Source organism: Dama dama, chromosome 17, assembly GCF_033118175.1.
Source record: "Dama dama isolate Ldn47 chromosome 17, ASM3311817v1, whole genome shotgun sequence".
NCBI lineage: Eukaryota > Metazoa > Chordata > Mammalia > Artiodactyla > Cervidae > Dama > Dama dama.
This window is the reverse complement of record NC_083697.1, coordinates 47884172-47906194: the sequence shown is the minus strand read 5'-3', so window position 1 is coordinate 47906194 and position 22023 is coordinate 47884172.

Genomic DNA, 22023 nt, shown 5'->3' with positions numbered 1-22023 from the left:
TCTTGAAATTAAAATCAATTAACAAAATAGCTAGCTTTTTCATGTAACCACAGTTTGTTATACTACCTGAGAAATCCAAGTTATGTATTTATTTATCATATGTATTTATTAAATCATGTTCTCAGTGCTGTGATAAACTCCTTGAAAGAGCACAGGAGTATAATATACCATATTTTCCTTCAGATGCTTGCAATTTTGGTATTCATTCATTCCCCCTACATTTATTAATTGTCTATTGCATTCTATTCACTTGAAGGCTATACTTACACATAATAAATAATTAAGGAATATGAAATAAGAAGTACTCAGATACTAAACGGGACTGTCTTTGTTCCCAAACCAAAACAGAATGCCTTTCTGGAATCTTTTTCAGAAGTGTACAAGATATAATAACACCCCTAAACCTCATTTTAATTAGAAGTTTGTTCTACATGGATGAAATTAATTTTCAAATAAAGTAATACAATATGTTGACTTAGTTGCATGTTTATATAATAAAATTTTTACTTTCATCAGCTAGCTTTCATAAGTCAATTGAAAAATCCCATTTCCCTTGATTCTGATGCAAGGCCAGCCTATCTGATATGGGATACTACAGAAAATACCAAGTGGAAAGGTGGAATGGGTATAGGCAACAGAAAGCATGCAAATGTTTAACAACCAGCTCTCTGAAGAGAAAAGCTCTCTGACTTACTCTCTGACTTAGAGTCACTTGCTCACTTCCGTGGTAATATTTATTACCAGCAGAGCTGTTTTCAAGCCCCCAGGGATATGCCCGCTGAACACCACGTGGGCAAGCTGTACCATCAGCTACCATGAGCCAGTGTAAGTTGGTTCCAGCACACCACTGAGGGCAGAGTAAGGGAGCTTCAAGTTTTTTTAAAGACTAAGCCATCCTCCATGGCGCATGACAGTGAAGGCTGCCCCCCTGCCTTGAGGAGTAATCATAAGAACTGAGATGGGTCAAAGCTACCCACTCCAGTATTCTTGCCTGGGGAATTCCGTAGACAGAGGACCCTGCTGGGAAAGCTACACACAGTCCTTGTGGTCACAAAGAGTCATACAGGACGAAGCAGCTCGTACTTTCACTTTTCACTTTCCCAAAAATCTGCATCTTGAGCAGAAGACAGCAAGGAACAACTGCTTGGAAGAAACCCCTAACAGTTCTTGGGATCCAAACCCAGCCCTCACCCTGTTCCCAAGCTCCAGCCCATCTAATTTATGAAACTTCGACTCTCCAGGTTTCTCCATGGTTCTTTGAGCTTTTTGAAATCCTTCTAATAAATTCACTTCCCCTTATTCTGCCTAGAGCCAATCTCTGCTTTAGGGGAGGGGTAAAGCAAAAGATTCGATGTTTATTAGTCTGGGATAATGTGTATTTAAATAGTTGCTCCACAACCCTCTTCTTCATTCTGAGTCTTAAAAGGAAGGAGATGGTGTGGAAGGAGTCAAGTGTAATTTAGTGACAAAGGCACAAGGTGACACAACGTCTTTCCCACTTTTCTCATTATGCCAACTAATTACATCTAATATTAATAGAGAGTGGTTTGGGTGGTGGAGGAGTACTATATTAGATTAAAAGCTAAGATGCTACGACAAGGGGATGGGAAGCAATATGGGGGCTTAATGGATAAAGGACCTTATTTCTCTGTCTCTCAGTCGTTCCATTGTGCATGATCTGGGTAGGGTGAGCTGCTCTGCTCCACTTGGTCAAACACCCAGGCTCCTACCTCTTGCTGTTCCATCTTTCCTTAGGCATCTTGTTACTCACGTGATTGAAGCTGCATTTCTACCAAACCCAGTTTCCAGCCATCAGGAAGCAGATGGAGAACAGAGAGGAGGCATGCTTACATTCCAAGGGTAAGAACTTTGCCACATGAAAAAAATATAAGTAACTGGTCATCCATATTCTCAGATACAACTTAGTTACAATGAACAAGGGAAAGGAAGAATTGACTAGAAAACTAGCTATCTCCCCGAGAAGAGCCTTTTAGAACCACTTGCTGATACTGTGTTTTTTAAGAGCACAAACATATGTCATAAATGTGAGATACGTTCCAAAATATTAAACTAGAGATAGTACAACATTCTGTTTTCTGTGTAACAAGTTTACATAAGTCAGCAGTTCTAAACCAGAGTGAAATAATACACTGTAACATCTTAAGTATTTGTGCAATCTATCATAAAGAATTTGTTAGTAATAATCGTCAAAGTATTAACAGTTGAAAATAATTTATTTTTAAAAAATTAAAGCCAACTCAAGATTATTGCTACAGCAATATTTCCTGAATTCCCATTATTCAATTAATACTATCAGAATTTTCTGTATTATTATTGCAACATATCTGTATTATTAGGCATTATGAGATGTATCTTAACTGTTATTTACTTAAAACCTTTTTTCTTTAAATAAATTCATTTTTTACTTAAATAAATGTATTTATGAAGGAAAGTTTATGTCACTGCTATAAATGGAAAACCAGTATCACTTGCCAAAATAAAATCTTAAATGAATAAAATTACCAGATAGTGTTGTTAATTTTTTCTTAGATCCTGTTACTTACTAGAGACTGTTGCTAGCTGAGAAGCCTGAGTCAGAGATGGTTTTTGATCTGTTCAAAAGGGAGACAGTAAAAGCTGAGATGTTTAAAGAAACATGGGCAACAAATTGAGTAGTTCCACTTGATGTTATCTAAGAATTGAAAGAAAATTTAAATAGAATTAAGTGACTATGTGCATCAATGTTATTTGATTCTTATCTATGAACTACCTAAAACCACTCTTCATGGAAACTGGCCCATAGGAAAATGCCACTTCTCATTTGCACATGGACACGACTGAAGTGACTTAGCAGCAGCAGCAGCATGCTTTCATGAGAGTGGGGGGCAAGCTGAAGTTATAGTTAGCACACGGAAGTTCTAATAATCTTGCCAATGGTTGTAAACATCATCACCCATCTGTGTCTAGAGAGGATAAGGGGTCCCTGTCTTAAATCCAGCTATTGTCTCAGAGCTGTGAATTAGGGGGGAAAATTGTCACAAAAGATTAGTCATCCATACCCATGGGCCTCAAATCTGAACCATCTTTCCCTCCCCAGGTGTTATTTGGATGAAGTTTGACTTCCTGACTTCAGAGGACTGTTTTCCACTACCAGATCTCCTTGACAAGCTCTCCAGAGTGTTTGTGTCAGATGCTGCCTCAAATGTTTTAATCAACCACACTCCTCCCATGAAAAGAAGATGATTTGAATATCTGGTTGGGAAACCTAACCTATAATTATGCTGAGTATCTGACTGCCTTTGATATTCCCAAACTTATGCTGCACTCTAGGAAAACATTTTCCTTTTAGAAACAGACAGTCATGAAGCATGAAAATAGTTGTGGCAGCCAGTCTGTCTCCTCAAATGGCATCCAGCTATTGCTAGTTGTCAGGGCTATAAAAGGGGAAGACTTTGATACTCTAAAATAAAACTGGAACAATGGAACTATAATGACCACAGATAGACTAGAGAATGTAAGATAACTGTGTCAAGATACACCACCCCAAAATATGTCACTTTGACATAAGGATTATTCTGAGTTGAATGCAACTGAGAAGAAGCAGATACTAGAAAATGCTTTGCTCTCCCTCTATTTGCCTAAAAGTGGGACATAGTTTTTAAAGGTGTCCCTTCTACCCTAATAGGAAGGACAGAATTAAATCACTAGAGAAAACTCTAGGACCTCATCAGCAAGACACGCATCAGAGGAATCCACAAACAAATCTCCCTAAAAGTAGACCCTTAGTTTCCCCATACATTTGCCAACCCACAATTTTCCCCATACATTTGTCAACCCCTAGAAGCTTGAAATTCTTTGTCTTGTCACTGCTCTACAAAGTTATTATTCTTTGCTAAGATGCTACACAAGCTCAAGTTCTAATGACCACCACCACCTCTGAGTTACTCATCACTGAGTATGTGTGACATATGTGTTAAAAAAAAAACTTCTGTTTGTTTTTCTCCTATTAATCTGTCTTCTGACAATCTAATTTACCAGGCCCCAGCCAATGAACCTAAGATGGGGTAAAGAGAAAAGAAGTTTTGCCCTCTCCTACACAAGAATACAAAGGCTAGATGTACAATTTCTTACCCACAGAGATCAAAGTTTAACTTAAAATATATGATTATCATGGTATAGATTTAAAAAGTGTTTGCAACCTAAAAGTTGAGAGTTATGTTTTATTTGGTGGGAATGTTTAGGACTTCAAGCCTGGGAGTCAGCATCTTAGGTAACCCTGAGAGAACCGCTCTGAGGAGGTGGGAGGAGGGGAAGAGCCAGGTTATATAGAAGTTTTTTGACAAAGGGCAGGTCAAAAGTTATCGTTACCTAAAGAAAACCGGATAACCCAAGTTAAAGAATTTAGCATTTTTCCTTGTTATGGAAAGATGCAAGAGTCTGGGCTCACTGAAATCATTCCTTTGATATGCACCTCAGCTATCTGGGGCCAGTATCCTGGGTTTTCACATCCTGAGTTTCCTTGGGTCTCACCATAGAGAGTGGCTACAGTCTGATGGCTGTTAGATGGAGGGATTCTTTCCCTTCCTGAGTTCCGTCAGGGCTCATGAGCTCATCATCCCTGGTGGCTGCAATCACTGATAACTGTGACATCCTTGTTCACTGATATAGCAGGGAATATTCCATTTCTCAATAGTGAGACACAAATTCAAGTGTGGCAATGAGACACATTCAGAGATAGCTGAGGAAATCAAGTTGACGATGGGGATAAAAGGGCATGTTCTAATCATGTGTATGCAGATTAAAAAGATTAGTTCATTTGTTTCTCCAACTTTTTGAAGACTTGCAGAAGAATATGAAGCTATCTTAGTCCAATTTTTCTCCCTAGTGATAAGCCAGTCAGAGTCAACAAACTGCAGGTTCATGAACTATATCAATTTCAAACATCCATCATCTGCCCCCTAAACCATTTAGTCTCAACTTGGGAGTGAAGAGGTATAGTGAGGGAGTTACATCAAGATCCTATGGAGGCTATAATACACTCTCCTGAATCCCTAAGATTCTGATGTCCCCAACTGTTCTCTTTCCCCTCCATTGAGAAGCATTGTCTTACAGTAAATTGTTGTTACTAAGGACAGTTTAAAATATTCTTTAGGTAAATTCTGCAGGTAAGTTGAGACTTTTCAATATCTTGATCTTAAAAGGCCTTTGAAGGTGTTACATTTCAGAGACCTGGGTTACATGTCTAAGATCGCTCCTTACAACTAGAAATAGGAGAGAAACTTTATCAGAGCATATTATGCTCTCTGTCTTTCTGTGAGTGGATCCCAGCTCTCAAAATTTTATGTGTCTCTCCATTTCATCTAAAGTAATTTTCTTGGTGTCCCAGAGACTTATATAGGAGGATGTCTCAACATGTCCTCCACCTTGAGGTATCTATGATCCTGTAATATAATCAGAATAGAAACCATCATTAATACCTGTCAAGTAACTGAACCCAAATATCTCAAAACTTAAAAGAATCCTATTATAGCCTTCTCAAATGAGAAGAAATGACCTTATCTAGGGAAATTATTTTCAGCTATATTTTTTAGCCACTATAAACCAGGCTCAAAACTGAGAGCAGTTGGATAAAGATCCTTAATTTACATTTGGAAAAATATATTTAAATCTCTTCATGCATGTGTATGTATTTGTTGTGTATAACTAAATTGCCTGATAACAGAAGGCTTAAAGAATGCAAGCAGTGGGGAAGAGTTGTAAGTGGGAAAATGTTGCATTAGTCTGGTTCTTTAATTACAATCTGTTTGCACTGTGGGTTGCTTATAGATGTATTTTTGTTTGTGTATATACAGGTTGATCCCAGATATTTGCACATAAACTTGTGAATAGGAATAGTAAAGAAGGTTTCGTTATTCCTCCTAAAGGGAGTTTCATGATTTGTTCCTTTTTCCAAAAATCAAAGAGATGTAAAAATTCAGGGGGTAGAGAGGAGGCTATACCATCCAATTACTTACTCAATTATTCTTCCTACAACATGCTTGACAAATAGTCATTCAACCCCCATCCGCGTGCCTTGAGTCAAAGAGAATTTCCGGAACAGTCTATGAATTTGTAGCAGGTGACTGATATTTTAGCTCTGCATCTTGTATTTCCTCTTCTGAAGGAGACACCTTTGGTTTTCCTTTGGGAAATAGGTCTTCTTTGTTTGGCACTGAGTCACTTCAGTCGTGTCCAAATCTTTGAGATCCTATGGACTGTAGCCTGCCAGGCTGCTCTGTCCATGGGATTCTCCAGGAAAGAATACTGAATTGAGTTGCCATTTCCTTCTCCAGGGTCTTCCTTTGTTAATGCTGTCTTAATGGTACCATTAGTTGAGGTGTCCTCTTCTTCATTAACCAAGGAGTGCTCATGTGATCCATATCTATCTCCCAGGAATTTAAATTCTGAGTGTAAGGGAGTAGGAAATAAAAATAGTCAGAACTACTATATCCTAATGGTAGTACTTTGAAGAGCCTGGTTCCCTGAAAGACCAAATTCTTCAACTTAAATTTCAGATCGACGAGCACCCAACAGTTTCTCATAAATTTGATTTTTGCCTAAAACTAAAGTTGATTTGTATTATTTTTAACCAAAAATATTATTTGCTACCCTATTGGTCTTGTATTTATTCATCTGGAGAAATGCAGACAGGCATGTGTGTACATGCTCAGTCACTTGAGTCGTATCTGACTCTGTGACCCCATGGACTGTAGCCCACAAGTCTCCTCTGTCCACGGGATTCTCCAGGCAAGAATACTGGAATGGGTTGCCATTTCCTCCTCCAGGTGATCTTCCTGACCCAGGGACAGAACCCATGTTTCCTGTGCCTCCTGAATTGCAGGTGGATTCTTTACAGCTGAGCCACCGGGGAGGCCCGTATACAGGCATTCTCCCTCTTTAATATTACAGCCCTTTCTATGAGTGACTCGTGAGCATGTTCTTCAAGTATTTTTATTTCCTTATATGACTTTTTAAGAGGCCAGCTCACTTTTCCTCAACTTCTGCTATGTGTCATAAGTTTTCTTTCCCTTCTCATTCTCATTTCTCTCCCCCACTGTCAGATATTCCTGAAAAATATCTGAAATACAAGACTATAAATGCTTTCTAATTTTTATTCCAGCACTTTTGCAATGGTTTGTAAAGGTTGTACAGGAAGAATTCTAAAACTATAAATACAATAACCAATGAGTTTGCATATGGTGAGTGGAAGCTAGAATTCCCCACACCACAAAATTTCACCATTCCACACATCTTTTTTTTTTTCCACTCTTGATGACCAAGGTATCTCAAGTTTCCTTAATTAATTTATATTCTGACTTTCATTATATATGATGTGATGTTTCTGGCCTTCATCATCCTTGGAGCTTCAGACATTGACATCATTTTCTAAGACTCAGGAAAATGCTTCCATTTCTGGCATAAATTCAGCAATATGTTTGGATACCTAAATTCTTTTGAAAACACATGAAGACATGTTACCAAATGGCTGGGAAGAAGGAAGAAAATGTGTAACTTCTTTTTTTGCAAGACACAATTGCTTTATCCCTTACATGCAGCTTTCTCATTCTCCCTCTTGAAACAAGGTAAAGAGTAGCTTCTGGCTTCCCCTGGAGTCTCTCCTCCCAGTTAGTTCACAGGCCCTTTCCATGGTACTTCTATGAAGAGATGAGACCCTTCTCCCCTATAAGGAAGAGGCCCACTCCCAGTCTACTTGCTAACTTAGCATGACCTGATTTCAGCTGGGTTTCAATATGACTTCAAGTCCTTCTACCTTTCTACTTGATCTTCACCAAACATGCTCCAGTGATCTGTTCCTCTCAATTCCATAAATATGTTCTGAGCTCCTCCTAAATGCCAGGATCTCTAGGTAAAAAGTCCAATTAGGCCTTGATCCTGCTCTCCAGGGCAGATGGACACATAAACAACATGGCAATGAAAAATGATGAATGTGATGGAACAACTGAGCCTGCACAAGATGGCAGTGATTAAATCTGGTGAGCATGGGGTCAAGAAAAGTGTCATAGAAGACAAGAGGTGACCTTGAGCTGGCTTGGGAAAGATGAATAGGAATACACCAGGCAGATGAGGGGGCATGCCATGCACTTAAAAGTGAATGTGTCACACCAGGTGTGTGGAAAGAGGGGAATGATCTTTTTCTTCTATCCTCTATAATTACAGCCTATGATCATATTAGTCTTTTTGGCAGACACAGCACACAGCTGGCTCACAGAGGGCTAAAGCCACTATCTTTCTTGCATTGTTTTGCCACATCGCCCCTCATCGTTCATGCCAGTGAGTCATTACTCTTAATCAAGGAAACAAAAGCAAGCCCTGAGCTCCTTCATCTGTCCCTCCTTGATCACCGCTCCTTGGTTCTGGAAAACACAGCTTCATCTCCTCCACATTCAGTGTGAGAACCCCTCCACCTCCATCAGTCTCCCCGTCCTCCCTCCCTCACGCAACTTCTTCAGAGATGACATGCTCCTAGCTTTGCAGGAGGTAAAAATCATCTTTCAACAAGTTTTACAGAGAGTTAGATGCAGTTTCTACCCAGCTGTTGTCCAGCGTCCTCTGAAACCAATCAAAGGAAAAGAAACCAAAAACATGTTTGCAAAAATCAAATTAAAGCCAAGCTCTGATGGAGTCGCAGCTTTCTATGCTCGTACGGGCTTTCTGCCAAGAATGTTTTTAATGTAATAATCGCTCATCCATAGACCCATAATAATTGATATTTGCAATTCGATAATGCTTCTGAACAATTTTTTATTTGTTTCCAATCTCTTTGGTTCCCTCCTCACCTCATCCACCCAACAACCCCCTGTGTCAGCACATTCATGGCTCTTAATGACCCTCTCAGCAGCTACTGATCAAAGTCAAATTTTAATTACGAGTCTAATTTTGGAAGTTTGCTTCCTTTTAATCAGAACTTTTAGAAGGGAGTCAAATCTGTGCTTGCAACAGCTCTCAGGAAACACAACAAGCTCTAGGACTATTTAATTAGAGGTGGCCAACTAGTTTAGAGCCTCACACTTCCCACCAGTTTATATCTAACAGGTGATTGCACCTAGAGAATGTGAAATACATCACTAATGACTGCAATATGACCTGGGAGGTGGGGAGATTAGAAACAAAATGCAATTGTGTGACTACAGAACTTTACTCTCATCAGTTGAGAAGAGCTGCTTTTTTTCTAATACTCTTTTCTTCCCACAGTTTGGTCTGAGCCCACCTCAAGACTTCTCTGAGTTTCAGCACTGTTACCACCATCCCTTCAAGGACTAGCTTAGTTCAGGTTTTGTAAATCCTAACCATTCTTATAAGACCACCTTGAAAACTCCATCTTCTGGGATTTCCCTGGTGGTCCAGTGGTTAAGAATTCATCTTCCAATGCAGGGGACACATGTTCGATCCCTAGTTGGGGAACTATGGAGACCATATGCCATGGGCAACTAAGTCTGTGTACTGCAACTATTGGACCTAGGTGCCTCAACTAAAGAGAAGAATACCACAACGAAAATCCTGTATGCTGCAACAACGACCTGACACAGCCCAAAAATAAAATAAAATAACTCCATCTTCTGTGCAGCTTTTTTAGAGCCCTCACAATAAAAATGACCCTCTGGAAATCCCAGAGTACTCATTTTCATCATCAATATCAAATGGTAATCACAATGATAATTAGCACTCATTGAATGCATGCTATATTGGTGCATAGGAAACATTATCTTACTTTATCCTCCCAACAATTCTATTGTATACTATTTGATCCCCATTTTATAGATGAGGAAACTGAGTTTCATACACATTAAAAGGTGTTCAAAATGAAGTAATCATTTAGTGGCAGAGAATTTGAATGTTGGTTCTATCACAGCAAACCACAAGGATTCATATTCCTTCTACATGCACAGAAGTAATCTCCATTATAATGTAAGCTTGTGCAAGAAACTTATATCTCTTTTTTTTTTTTAATTTTCTAACATTTACCAAGTTGTCATTTAATAAATATTTGGGGGTTGGATGATTCTCTCTTAGAACAAATGCAAATATATTTAGAAACTTATTCATGAGGGAAAACAAGTGACTTTTTAAAAATTACTTCTCCACTTCCCAACATCTTTATTTTTTTTTTATTTTTATTATTATTATATATATATATATTTTTTCCAGTGGGTTTTGTCATACATTGATATGAATCAGCCATAGAAATTTGGTACTTAAATAAGATCAATAAACTGATTCCCATACAGGACCATAGCAGATTTTTAAAAGATAAAAGCACAGACTTGCGTATTAATAGTGCCATTATTAGACAGCAGTTATTATGGACATAATATATGGGAAACATCATGCTAAGTGCTGAAAAGGGCATGAAGATGAGCGTAATTGTTATTGCCATTAAAGTAGTTTACTACCTAGGTCAGGGGCACAACAAAACAAAACAGTGTATGCTTTTACTAATCCAGATTGTCTTCTGAAAATGTTAGATGGTGATAAAAACAGAGTTTTTGTTCTAGAGCTTATTTAGATGAATACATGTGTGTGTGTGCATTTGGAGCAGAAGCCAGAGAGAGAGCTCAGTTGTTCCAATAACAGTAGAATTCCAGATAAACTCTCGACTAAGTTGAGAAGAAGGCAAGAAACAGAAGCTGTCAATAGCAGTGTTTTACGAGGAAAACAAAAATGTTAGCTGTGAATTTCAAATTGTTTGCCAAGTGGTACATGGGGTGTGCCTTCCCCTGTGAAATCCTCAGTATGGTTTGATGGTGTATGTGTGTGCGCCTCGCTCAGTCACATCCAACTCCTCGCAGCCCCGTGGACTGCAGCCAGGCTCTTCTGTCCCTGGAATTCTCTAGGCAAGAAAACTGCAGTGGGTTGCCGCTTTCTATTTCAGGGGATCTATCTGACTCAGGGATCCAGTATGTGTCTCATATGTCTCCTGCTTTGGGAGGGGGATTCGTTACCACTAGCGCCACCTGAAAAGTTCAGGGTTTAGCGCTGATCACCTATAATTTCATGTAAGTGAACTTTTCTGGGAAATAAGTAGCAGTAGCACTGTCAGTCACTCAGTCATATCCAACTCTTTGCGACCCCACGGACTGTAGTCTGCCAGGCTCCTCTGGCCATGGGATACTCCAGGCAAGAACACTGGCATGGACGGCCAGTCCCTTCTCCAGGGGATCTTCCCCACCCAGGTATCGAACACAAGTCTCCCGCATTGCCAGTAGATTCTTTATTGTCTGAGCTACAGAGATGATCTCTGGGAAATAAAAACAGGCTTAATTTTGCATCTGTGTTAAAGCAGTACAGTCCAGGGACACCATGAAGGCTGGAGGGATCGGATACATCGACCAAAGCTAAGAGTAAAGAACAGGCGCCGTTCAAGATGACCCAAAGCTCTGTGCCCCGTCCCGCCCACAGTTTCCTATGGAGGTGCTGCACTTACTCTCTTCTCCCTGGCTTAGGGCTTCCTGCTCCTCTATCACATGGCCGCTGCTGGACTCTGGACCCCATTGTTTTGGCGCGATTCCCTTTTAGCTTTCTAGGCTCTGTTGAAAGGCGTAGAAATGGGGTCTTCCAAAGATTGGTATCCAACATGAACCTCAGAATGTGACCTTATTTGGAAGCAAGGTTTTTGTAGATGAAATCAAGAAAAGAGGAGGTCATGCTGGATTAGGGTGGGCCCTAACCAGTGACTGACATCCTTGTAAGAAGAGAGAAACCTGAGCACAGACACTCAGGGAGAGTTCTGTTTAATGATGGAGGCAGAGATAGAAGTAGTGTGTCTACAAACCAAGCAATGCCAAGATTGCCAGCAACTCTCAGAAGGTAGGAAAAAAGCAGAGAATAGATTCTCCCTTAGCATTTCCAAAAGGAATAAAACCTGCCAGCACCCTGATTTTAGACATCTGATTTCCAGAACCATGAGAGAATTCCAGTTGTAAGCCACTGACTTGGATCCACCCTAGAAAACAATAGAGACTTAATTTTCTGACTGAGGTTTTGGCATCCCCCAAAACTCAGGGAAACAGTCTCCCTCTGTCCCAGCCCCAGAGCCCAATTCTAGCCAGATCTACCCTGAAAAGTAAAGGGATTCAGTGGAAAGCGCTACAGAACATACTCAGATTTTTTTTCTAAGATCCTGACGAGGAAAAACCATAAGGCATATTTTTTTCTATCACAATCCTTTCTGATTCTCACTGTAATAATAACTCAAGACTCTTCAGAGGTTTAGGCTCCTGAGTGATAAAATCACTACAGTAAGTCATCAGTCCAGTCGTGTTAACAGGCAGTAAGTACAACGTGGCGAACTTCGTTTATACTTGAAAACACAGATGATAGAACTGTCACCGTCCATGAACTCACATGTGCGCACCCCATGCCCTGCAAAGAGACAGTAAGTGCACTCTGGCCTAGAGTCCGGATGTCGCTCTGCCGTGTGGGCATCTCCTTGAATGACCTGGTCCAAGAATTCTTACATGAGATGAGCACAAGACGTGCTGCTCTGATAAGTGACTGCATTCATCTCTTTGACAAATATTTTTCAGGGCATAGTATGAGCACAGTATTGAAGACTTAATTTCTTTTTTTAAAGAAAGACATAGGACTCAAGGTAGGGTTGAGAAGGAAGAGACACAAAACACTCATTTGTAATAAATGGAGGTGAATGCTAGGACCTGGGCTCTGGGAATTCTTAGACTTCACTGAAGTTTCAAATATTCAGGAATGAGCTGAAGATGCTTTTCATCTGGATTGTCAGTTTTGACTCTTTGGCAGATGAGTCTAGCTCACTGGCCAACATCAGCATCTCAACACAGGTTCACTGTTCTCTATTCATCTTGTGTACACAGTTACCCCAGTGAGTGATAAAACCTTTCTTTCTTTGAGAGAAATGATCCTCAAGTGAGAGATAAAACTTTAGTGTGAGCTGAAAAGCCATATTACTTGCCTTGTGCTTCTAGAGACTCCAAAACACCTACAGACATGGAATTTCAGAGAAACCAAGTTACCTATTCAAATATTGTCATTGTAGGAAATGGAGATTTTAGAATATGCCATAATGGACTATAGATAAATCACAAAAATCCACTTTAGTGAAAATGAGAAAGAAAAGGAGGGGGGGTGCTCTTGAATAACAATTAAGCAATGAAGTTCTGATGCTTTGTTTTGTTTGGGGGTGAGAAGTTTGTAAAAGTGTTGGAAGAGAACCTTCATTCTCCTGTCCTTATAATCTTACGAGATAAATTCAGTTAGAGTGAACATGCTGGACTCTTGTCTGTATTCTTATGGATCCTCCAGAAGGACAGACAGGGGATTCATACAAGTGGGCAAAGACACAAGGCAAGTGTGGCTTAGCCCTTCCTGTCCTGTTTTTCAGAATCATCTTTCTTTAAGATGCACTTCTATAAGAAACTCAACCCTAGTGAGCAGAGAAAGACAGGGATGACTGCCCTTGCCTTTCACTCAGCGGGGAACTGTAATTCAGTAAAAGTAAGTCTTAGGAATTCAGCTGAGGCACACACACCCAAGCTGCACCTCCAATCACCTTTATCAGCCACAAAGCTGATCCTGTGCTTGCAATTTTTCTAACTCCTGCATTTCCTCCTCAGTTGACTCAAAAGTCAGGAAGGAAAATATCTATCAAGTGTGATTTATTAATGCCTCATTCATTCGCTGCTTACTGACTCATTTCTGCACTGTCCACTGGGATTCCTCCATGCCTCTCTTCATCTCCTTAACTCTGCAGCCCTCTCTGCCAGGTTTCCATTATGAAACACATTTAGGCTCTTTTTAATGCTGGGAAACTGTGTCCAAGCACATGGGCTCTCCTCTTCCACTGATCACTGTGGCACATCATGAATGTGACTCTGTGGCAGTTTCCATTCTACCTTGAGATGCAATTTTTTTAAGAATTGATTTTATCTCTGTCTGGTAAACTCTACCCACACACCACCATGTTATCAGCTCCAACCTCATCCCCTTCTTCACACAACTGAGCTTCAAGTTCAGAGGTAACGGGAACTCAGATTAACTTAGCAGTTCCTAGGTCAATGGATTGTAGAAAGGAAGTGTATTTGGAATGTACTGCTCATTTCATTAAGACTCTTTATTCTGGCGAACTTCCTTGATGGCTCAGATGGTAAAGAATCTACCAGCAATGCGGGAGACCTGGGTTCAATCCCTGGGTGGGGAAGATCTTCAGTAAGAGTACATGGCTACCCACTCCAGAATTCTTGCCTGGAGAATCACATGGACAGAGGAGCCTGGCAGGCTACAATACATAGGTTTGCAATGAGTCAGAGACAATACCCCTGTGTCCTGTTTTCCCAATTTCAAGGAATAAATATCTTCACAGATCCAATCAACTATTCAAATATCCCTTTGCCTATACCAGCAGTGAGTCTGGGGGGATCTCCTCTGGAGGCTCTCTACCAGCCTCTTCAGTTTAGAGGGATGCACTCATCTGTGGAGTGGGTAGCTTCTGCTTCCAAGTGGCAGAGCGAGAAATGTAAGATCTTGCCAGTCACAAGGCAACATCTAGGCATCAGATGATTCCCTTCACTCATCCATCCTCTTTACTTGTGGAAAAGGTGGTCCCTTTGAGGGCCATGGGGTTCTTTTCTGCCAATCAGTTGGTACCATCTCAATCCGTCAAAGAGATTCTGGTTGCAATCTATTTTTCTAGGAGATACGTTGGCCCCTATGCAAACTTGCCGCCCCACACTTGTCTGATCAAATCTGCATTAGGAGGGGGTAACCTTGATCAGGACTCAAAATGTGTCCACACTCATCTCACAGTTGCAAAAATAAGTCTTCTGAAAATACAATGATTCTCTAAACTCACTGACTGGGTTCACCTAACAAAGCAATTCATAGCCCTTATAGCTACAATCTAAAGTTAAGTAAAATAAAATAAATTTCACCTTGCCAGGAACATTAGCAAAATTAATTATGCCCAGAAAATATGTGTATGTATCTGTTTGCCAATGCAATGTTTAGTTTTGTTTTGTTTTTTTTAAATATAAATGCCTTCAGAAAGGACATATGTACTATGCTTCTCCACAGGATCTACCTAAATGTGGAAACTGTTTTCTGCCTGGTCTCTGGAGGCATTTGAGTTTGTGCAATCTGCTTTATGAGTCCACATGGTTAGTTACACCTCTGGAGGGACGGGGATGAAGAAGATACACATACATAAACACACACACACACACACACACACACAGAGAAGGCAACATGAGCAGACAGAAAGCATAAACTTCACAACACTTATATGTTTCTACCATTCATCTTGGTGCTCCTTTTAGCAAATTGTTCTCTTAACAGCCATAGGTAAAGTGGTGGAAATTGAAGCTTAGCAGCACAGGAGGAAAAGATGTCCCTACCATCACCCATAGAGCTGAGACTTTTCCCAATCATGCATATTATTGTAATGGTCAGACTGTCTATTGGGTAATTTAAAAAGCTACTCCACAGGATGTACTGAAATAGATTGGTCATTGTCTTGTGGGTGGGCATAAGGGCCATCTGCAAGGAATGGGTGGCCTAAGGAAGGGGTGATATATGGGAGTCAGGCTCCCCCACCAGCACCTTCTTCTTTGGTAAAGGAAGTTCTGTTTTCATCTATTTTACATATTGGTGACTCCACTAGGAGAAAATGAAGCAGACGAGAAAACCACTGGGATAAGTTAAAATAATTTTTCTAAGAGTACTCTCTTTAGAGAACCCTACACTTCATTTATTTTGCTTAAGTGAAGTTGAAGAGTAGTGATCCTCAACCTTAGATCTGCATTAAAATCATCTGGGGAGATTTTTAAAAACACTGATGTCTAGGTTTAAGCTCCAGAGATTCTGATTTTTTAACTTGTCTGGGGTGTGACCTAAGTACTGAGGTTTTTTAAAGCTCCCTGAAGATTCCAATGTGCAGCCAGGCTTGAGAACCGCTGCTGGAGGGACTTTCCTGGTGATCCAGTGGTTAAGACTCCATGCTTCCCCTGCAGGAGGCAAGAGTTAGATCCCTGGTCAGGGAACTAAGATCTCACACGCTGGGTGGCCAAAAAGTAAGCTAAAAATAAATAAATAAATAAATAGGGCCAAAATATTTAAAATAGGAAAGATTTTGGAGTCAGGGAGATAGAGTGGACTCTTGGCTCATCTCTAACATAAGCTTATACACAAACTCTCAGATCCTCCGTTTTATGCACTAATATATCTAAGTATATGTATGTTATTATTCACTTGTACCCTTTCGTCCTCAAAGTAGCTCCAGCTGTCTTAAAGAAATACATGTAGCACAGCAAGGTGCTTTGAGGAAAGGAAAATGAAGCAAGAGTAGAATATTCCCTAACAGTTATTTTAGACAGATCTCCACACTTCCTAGACCTTTTTAGCAGTGAGTATAAGTAAAGAGGGACACACAATTACTTGCACAATCTATAGCTCTTATAAGCCACTGATGGCTCAGAGAACCACAAGCAATATGGTTTTGTTCTGGAGTTTCCAAAGAGATCATTATGTGATGTGATTGAAAAAAAAAAAAAAACTCCTTAGAATTACAGGAAGAATAACAAGGAGCTCTACAGGGTGGAGTCTCTGTTTCCTACCTACACCTACAAAGTGGGGACCATGGCAGAGATGTTTAATACCTGCCCCCACAACCGGCGTCACCTTGCTTCTTAGCAAAAGAACCATAGTTACTGGCAGCAACAATGAGCACAGGTAGGGAGGAGAAAATGGAGGGAAGTCCAAGAACAAGAACAGGAATAGGATGAAAGCAGAAAAAAAAGAAGAAGAGAAACAGGGAAAGAAGAATGAGAAGAAAAGGAGAAGGAGGAGCCCTCTATCTTCCCATTTGCTTGCAGATGGTGGTGGCCAATGGTGGGTAAGGAGAAGTCCTTGAAGATCAAGTTTTCAGGTGGGAAAACTATTTGTGTTGTTTATCCTTTTCATTTATAACAAGGGCCTGATGCTGGACTACAGCAACCATCTCAGGACCACAAAGAAAAGCACAAAGGACTGCAGAAATCTTGGTCCTGAACCATGAGTTCATAAACTATAGCCAGTGACAATTGGACTCCTGATGACATTAAGCCTTTGTTGTTGATATCATTATAGTCAGGTAGGTCTCACCAACTTGCAGCCAAACTCAATTCTTAACAAATACAGGGATACTTATACCTTAAAGTCTTGTGAAAGACTGAAGGCAGGAGGAGAAGGGATGACAGAGGATGAGATGATTGATGGCATCACCAACTCAATGGACATGAGTTTGAGGAAACTCTGGGAGATGGTGAAGGACAGGGAGGCCTGGTGTGCTGCGGTCCATGGGGTCGTGCTGCACTCAAGAGTCAGACACAACTCAGCAACTGAACAACAATAAACTCTTGTGAGACTTGAACATGAGAAGAAGTTCTGGAATTTATTTATGCAATCATGTTATTCATCTATTCATTCAGAATTTATGAAATGCTTCCTCTGGACCAGGCACCGTTCTTAGTGTGGAGGACATGACCCTACCCTTATGCAGAATACTCTCTACAGAAGCATTGATTTTGCTTGCCTATATCTTTTCGCTGACATTTTGTCTTATGAACAATCTGGGTTTCACCACTTTCCATGGCACGGTTTCAGCATTAGATCCGTTGATCAAATAGGATTTGCAAGTATGTGTGTGTGTTGTTATGTATCAATGGGTAATGAATATCTCTAAACCACAGTCTGTTTTCAAGAATCAATATTTTTACTGGGAGAGATAAGACTTGAATGAATAAAAACAAAGCCGTAAGAGCCAACATACAATAACGCTAGCTAACATCTGCAGACAATAATGCTCGCTATCATCTACTAATCTAACTTGTATGCGCCAGACATTTTCCAAGCATATCACATGAAGTATCTCATTTATTCCTAAAACCAATCTCTTGGGATAGTGATTCATATTATCTTCATTTGTACCATAAGTAAAGTGCCCCCAAATCATAGAACTCCTAGGTGGTAGTCCCAGGATTCAAACACACTTAGTCCAATACTAGAGACCATGGATTCCTAAACAGGCTCAAGTAACCAGAGTTGACAGCCATGACAGCCATGGAAAGTTTATCCAAACACTGTTCATGAAACTCCTTCTGAAGGCCAACACTGGTTGGGATACAAACAACTCCATCAGAAAACAAACCAACAAAAATAGAAAGTGAGAAAGGAAACCTGTCCATCAGAGTGGTCATCATTTACACTGTTACAGTATCAGTAATCACTGGCAAAGGCAAATGTTTTATGAGGGGAACAAGGGAGATGCTTTCAGTATTGCTTTTAGTATTTTAAATACTTGCAGCCAAAAAATTAGACCACATTCCTCAGTAAGCCCCCTGGTCACTGAGAAATCTCACCACCAGCGACTCTCTCCCCCTGCTCTTCCCAAACTGCTTGTAGAACAATTCATTTTGTTCCTTTTCTTTCCCTCCCTGAGTGGTGACTGATTTTTTTTTTTAATCTCCTAACATTTCCTTTCCTCTTCCCCCTTAAAAAACAGGTGTCAAAATGAGAGTCGGTAAGGGCTTGCCCAAATTTGCTAAGTTGTGAGAGGCAGTGACCAGCATGACGAACCAGAATGGTATTTCAAGGACGGCTCTGCCAGGAGGGAATCATCTGCAGGCAGTGTGGTCTCTAGTGAGAGAAAGGCCCACAAACGCACCCTTCATAGAACCCCTTAGTCACAGGATGTGATCACGCTTTTAATCCTGAGGGCTCTTCACTTTCACAAAACCCAGTGAGACAAGTTGAAGTATGGTTCATCTCTCTCTTAAGAGTAAAGAATATTCTTAGCTTCATACCTTCACTCTTTGGGAAAGAAATCAAAATGAAGCTATTACATCTTTTTTTTTTCTGTAAATAAGTCAATCTCTTGGGTAAATGTGTTGTATCCATTACAAATAATAGTCACCATTTATAAGGCATCTACCCTGCATGTTCTGTGTTCTGTGAGCAGTGTTTTCTCATTTGGTCTCTCCACAACCTTAGGAGGTGGGGTCTTTTGTGTACCCCATGTTACAGATAAGAATAATGAGGCTTATGAACTATGGAAAACAGTGTAGTGGTTCCTAAAAATGTTAAACATAAAGTCGCTGTTTGACCCAGCAATTCCACTCATAGGTGTATACCCAAATGAATTAAAAATGGGTACTCAAACAAATATAACTACACAAATGTTTATCATGGCATTTTTCACAGTAGCTAAAAGGTGGAACAACCCAAGTGGTCATCAATGGATGAATGGATAAACAAAGTGTGATGTAAGCATATAACAGAATGTTATTCAACCAGAAAAAGGAACAAAGGACTGATAACAAATGAATACAATAAGAATGAATATCAAAAACATTGTGCCAAGTGAAAGAAACCAGTTACAAAACACCGCATGTTGTATTATACCATTTATATGAAATGTCTATTATAAGTAAATCCATAAAGACAGAAAGTACACTTGTGGTTGCCAGGGACTGGGAGGGGGGAAACAGGGAGTATCTGCTTCCTGGATACAGGATTTCATTTGTGGATGAAGAAAATGTTTTGAGACTAGCTACAGCTGATGGTTGTACATGTGTTTGGAATGTACTAAAATGTCACTAAATTATATACTTTTAAATGGTTAATGTCATGTTATTTGAATTTCACCTCCACTTTATCAAACTTTTATGAAGTAGCAATTATGTGCATGCTTCATGATCCAGGCACGCTCTGAAATTTCTGGGAATGTAATTTTTCTTTTTTTTAATTTATTTATTTTCATTGGAGGCTAATTACAATATTGTAGTGGTTTTGTCATACATTGACATGAATCAGCCATGGGTATTCATGTATTCCCCATCCTGAATCCCCTTCCCACCTCCCTCCCCATCCCATCCCTCTGGGTCATCCCAGTGCACCAGCCCTGAGCACCCTGTCTCAAGCATCGAACCTGGTCTGGCGATCTGTTTCACATATGATAATATACATGTTTCAATGCTATTCTCTCAAATCATCCCACCCTCGCCCTCTTCCACAGAGTCCAAAAGACTGTTCTATACTTCTGTGTCTCTTTTGCTGTCATGTAGGGTTATCGTTACCATTTTTCTAAATTCCATATTTCTAAATATGCATTAGTATACTGTATTGGTGTTTTTCTTTCTGGCTTATGTCACTATCTGTACAATAGGCTCCAGTTTCATCCACCTCATTAGAACTGATTCAAATGTATTCTTTTTAATGGCTGAGTAATATTCCATGGTGTATATGTACCACAGCTTTCTTAGCCATTTGTCTGCTGAAGGACATCTAGGTTGCTTCCATGTCCTGGCTACTGTAAACAGTGCTGCAATGAACACTGGGGTATACGTGTCTCTCAATTCTGGTTTCCCCGGTGTATATGCCCAGAAGTGGGTTTCTGGGTCATATGGCAGTTCTATCTCCAGTTTTTTAAGGAATCTCCACACTGTTCTCCATAGTGGCTGTACTAGTTTGCATTCCCACCAACAGTGTAAGAGGGTTCCCTTTTCTCCACACCCTCTCCAGCATCCACTGTTTGTAAACTTTCAGATAGCAGCCATTCTGGAAACTATAAAACTCCTAGAGGAAAACATAGGGAAAACACTCTCCGATATAGATCACAGCAGGATCCTCTGTGACCCATCTCCCAGAGTAATGGAAATAAAAGCAAAAATAAACAAATGGGACCTAATTAAATGTAAAAGCTTTTGCACAACGAAGGAAACTATAAGTAAGGTGAAAAGAAAGCCTTCAGAATGGGAGAAAATGGTGGCAAACGAAGCAACTGACAAAGAATTAATCTCAAAAATATACAAGCAACTCCTGCAGCTCAATTCCAGAAAAATAAACGCCCCGATCAAAAAATGGGCCAAAGAACTAAACAGACATTTCTCCAAGGAGGACACACAGATGGCTGGCAATCACCTCCACTTTAAAAATAGCAGAAGTTTTTAAATGAGACTTAGCATCTGCGGTGGCCATGGAGGTACTCCACTCAGCTCTCGCCGCACAGGAGGTCGTTGGCTGACAGCCTCCAGCTGCCTCAGAACTTATGCCCCAACGCCATCCTCTCTGTGGGTTGTTCCTGGTCCACGATGGAGCACAGCAGGGGTACTGGAGATGCCTCTGGGCTGCCCGATGGAGGCACTCTCTCAGGGGAGCTTTGCTTACAACTGAGCTGCAAGCTGAGGTTCCTTCCACTCACTTCCACTTCCTCTCATCTTTAACATATCTGATGTGCACTTCGCTCCTCCAACTCCTCCGGCTCCTCATCACTTACCCATCAAAGACGTTTTCCCACAACAAATCTTTGGCACATTTAATCCCATCTCCAGTGTCTGCTTCTTAGAGAACCCAAACTGACAGAGCAAGTAAACTGTCCATAGTTCAGATAGCTGGTGGCAAAGCCAAGACGCTGTATCTAAATATAGTACTAATCTTCCTCAACTGAACAAAAGTAAAAAAAAAAAAAATAAGATGTATTTGATGATGAGAGCTAACTCAGTAGGGTTTTCATGTATTCCTGGTGGAATGGCTCTGATTCTCTCATTAAATAGCTGTGATTTGCAGCAAACTGCCTGCCTTTCTGTATCTCTCTGTTTTTTTTTTTTTTTTAATGTAAAAATGAAAAGGTCGCCCACTTACAACTTATAAACCACTTCTCCCTTAGGTGTCCATGGCTGAGCTCATTAATCCATCCTCAGCCTTTTCTCACACTGAAGCTCCAGGCAGCTATTCTAATTGATTAGAGCTGGGTATAGATGGGGCTTCCCAGGTGGTGCTAGTGGTAAAGAATCCACCTGCCATTGCAGGAGACAAAGAGATATGAATTCAGTCCCTGGGTTGGGAAGATCCCCTGGAGGAGGGCATGGCAACCCACTCCAGTATTCTTGCCTGGAGAATCCCATGAACAGAGAAGCCTGGTGGGTTACAGTCCATGGGGTAACAAAGAGTAGGCCGTGACTG